At 39.0% G+C, this 3,701-nt stretch overlaps 1 pseudogene; it reads left to right on the top strand.

Annotated features, from left to right (window-relative positions):
• The first annotated feature begins 2,429 nt into the window (after positions 1-2,429).
• Positions 2,430-2,927, top strand: LOC137742884 (secreted RxLR effector protein 161 pseudogene; annotated as a pseudogene).
• Positions 2,928-3,701: the final 774 nt, after the last annotated feature.

The following is a 3,701-nucleotide window of genomic DNA, read 5'->3' as shown; positions in this document are numbered from 1 at the left end:
GTTCAAATGCCAACTGGAGATCTTGTGAATGTTGCAGGAATGGGATCTTTGGTTATTGATACAAATAAAGGGAGAAAGTATGTTAGAGAAGTAATGTATCTTCCCGGTTTAAAGGAGAACTTACTCAGTGTTGGTCAAATGGATGAACATGGATATTTCTTGGTGTTTGGAGGTGGAATGTGCAGTGTGTATGATGGTCCATCACTGGAATGCTTGGTTATGAGAGTGAAAAAGAAAGTGAATAGGTGTTATCCACTGACTTTGTTCTCTGAGAATCAAATGGTGTTGAAAGCTAGTGTCACTCACTCTACTGAGACTTGGCACATGAGACTTAGACATTTACACTTTGGTGGTCTCAAACAGTTGAGAGACAAGGAAATGGTACATGGTATGCCACAACTTGCAGACTACAATGGAGTCTGTGAAGGTTGCCAATTTGGTAAACAACACAGAGAAGAATTCCCAAGAAATCAAGTGTACAGAGCAATTGCTCCACTTGAACTGATTCATGTTGATTTGTGTGGACCTATGAAGACTGAGTCAATTGCTGGAAATAAGTATTTCATGTATAGATGATTTTACCAGAATGATTTGGGTCTATTTCTTGAGATATAAGTCTGATGCATTCAACTATTTTAAGAAATTCAAAGCTATGGCAGAATTACAAAGTGGTTTCAAGATTAAGACTCTGTGAAATGATAGAGGAAGGGAGTTCAAGTCATCAGAATTTGATTAGTTCTGTGAAAAGGAAGGAATACAAAGACAACTTACTCTTGCATATACTCCACAACAAAATGGAGTAGTGGAGAGAAAGAACAGAACAGTGATTGAAATGGAGAAATCTATGTTGCATGAGAAGAGGATGCCATATTTTCTCTGGGCAAAAGCAGTGCATACATCTGTATATATCCTAAATCAATGTCCCACAAAGGCTTTGAACAACATCACACCTTTTGAAGCTTATTCCGGTAAAAAGCCAGGAATAGCCCATCTGAGAGTATTTGGATCTCTATGTTATGTTCATGCTCCAAGTGAACAGAGACATAAACTCGAACCTAAAAGCTTCAAATGAGTATTTGTGGGATATGCAACTTGTGAAAAGGGGTATAGGGTATTTGATCCACTATCCAAGAAGCTATTCTTGTCAAGAGACATTGTATTTGATGAAGAAGCTGTCTGGAATTGGGAAGAGAACTCAGGGTCAACATCTCTTAATACTGGAAGTTTTATTCATAATGACATAAGTACTGAGAGCAGTGACAGAATGGTGTTGTCTCCTACATCATCTATATTATCTCCATCTAGGAGAGCTCTTAATATTGAAGGCTCTCAAATTCAATCCAAATCACCTATCTTAGGTGAATCTTCAAGCATGTCAAACTTAAGTGAAGGACACAATCAAGCATTTGATCATACACCACTAAAGTGGAGGAATCTGAATGAAGTATTGGCTCAATGTAATCTGTGTATCATGGATCCAGAGAAGTATGAGGATGCCAAACAAGATGAGTCTTGGTTAAAAGCTATGGAGGATGAGCTATTTATGATTGAAAAGAATGGCACCTGGAAGCTTGTTGACAGACCAACTGAAAAACCTGTTATAGGGGTTAAATGGGTTTACAAAACCAAGTTAAATCTTGATGGCTCAGTGTTGAAGAATAAAGCAAGGCTGATTGCAAAAGGCTATACACAAAAGCCTGGTTTGGACTACAATGAGACTTATGCACCGGTTGCTAGGTTGGATACCATTAGAACTTTAATAGCTTTGGCTGCACAAAAGAGCTGGAAACTGTATCAATTAGATGTGAAATCGGCCTTCTTGAATGGAGTTCTACAAGAAGAGGTCTATGTTGAGCAGCCTTAAGGTTTTGTAGTAAAAGGCAAGGAAGAAAAGGTGTACAAACTTCATAAGGCCCTCTATGGTCTAAAACAAGCTCCAAGAGCTTGGTATGGAGAGATTGACAGCTATTTCTCACAGTGTGGTTTCAAGAAAAGCTTGAGTGAACCAACTCTATATATAAAAGCAAGGGGAGAAGATATCCTGATTGTCTCTATCTATGTAGATGATATAGTCTACACTGGTAGTTGCAAACCAATGCTAGAAGAGTTCAAGGAAGATATGAAAATGAAGTATGAAATGACAGATTTAGGACTTCTTCATCACTTCCTTGGGATGGGAGTCATTCAAACAGAGTCCAGCATCTTCATTAATCAGAAGAAGTATGCAAGCTCTTGACTGAGTAAATTTGGTTTAAATGAAGCAAAGACTGTCGCAACTCCTCTGGTAGCTACTGAGAAGCTATCTAAAGATGATGGAAGTGGATCTGCAAGTGATGAAATGTATAGGAGCATTGTGGGAAGCCTTCTATATCTCACTGCTACAAGGCCGGATATAATGTATGCAGCTAGTTTATTGGCAAGCAAGACACATGCATTGTCCTACCAATAGACACTATGGAACTGCAAAGAGAGTACTCAGATACATCAAGGGAACTCTGGATTATGGCTTGGAGTATATGAAAGGAAGAAAAGCTTGTTTAATTGGCTTCTGTGATAGTGATTGGGGTGGTTCGTTGGAAGACAGCAAAAGCACATCAGGATATGCATTCTCATTTGGCAGTGGTGTGTTTTCCTGGGCTTCAGTCAAGCAAAACTGTGTTGCACTCTCAACTGCAAAGGCTAAATATATAAGTGCATCAGAAGCCACAACTCAAGCAATATGGCAGAGGTTTGTTTTGGAAGATTTTGGAGAATTACAAACTGTAGCTACTCCTCTTCACTGTGACAACACATCTGTCATTGCTATCATAAAGAATTCTGTGTTCCATCAAAAGACAAAGCACATTGATAGAAGGTATCACTTTATTAAGGATGCACTGCAAGAAGGAATCATTGATTTGGTGTATTGTCCCACTAAAAACAGGTAGCAGATATCTTCACAAAACCTTTGGCTAAGGATCGGTTCAACTATCTCAGGGATATGCTTAGTGTGAAATCAACTCAAAACTTAAAGGGGAGTGTTGAATTATAAGTGTTGAGCTGAAAAGTTTAGAATAAGTTTTCTTAAATTGGTGTATCCACTTGTGCAAAATGATGCAAAGTGTAAAGTTCTATTTTGTAAAAGGCCATGAGTGCCATGTGTTGGTTGATCCATGTAATTAGATATATGAGTGACTAAGATGAAATGTAGTGTTTTGTGTGGTCCTAAGTTAAGGCCATCAGTTAATGTAAAAGTAGAGTTAGTGCTTTTTTTTGAAATACAGAAGAAATATTCCTCTGCAAACTTCTGCAAGAGAGAAGAAGCAAAAAACCATTCGGTTTCAGTTGTGTTCATCTTTGTTTTTCTGTCCAGCTCCCTCTAGATCAAAACCCATCGAATTCAGTCACACTAACAAGTAATACCTTTACATAGAACTCAATAGGCCACCGCTAGCCTCCGTTGCGCCAAGTCAAGTGACAAACAAAACAATTCGCCAGTGATGATTTTGGAACAAACCCGATTCCTGGCTAATTACATTCGGACTAACAATTCGCCAAGCTTTTCAGCTGTGTGTGCCTCCACCGTTCATGGCTACACGACAGCAACCTTTCCCGGGCCATTGCCAAGTTGTATCCCAAAATTTTAAAGCTCCAACCTCATTTTGCTCTCAAGCTCTCCCTCCAACCACAAACCCTAACTTTGCAAACCTTCATCCGCTGGT

Source organism: Pyrus communis, chromosome 11 (genome assembly GCF_041283825.1).
Source record: "Pyrus communis isolate YQ-2024b chromosome 11, ASM4128382v1, whole genome shotgun sequence".
In the NCBI taxonomy this organism is placed as follows: Eukaryota; Viridiplantae; Streptophyta; class Magnoliopsida; order Rosales; family Rosaceae; genus Pyrus; species Pyrus communis.
This window is presented reverse-complemented; position numbering and strand designations above follow the sequence as displayed.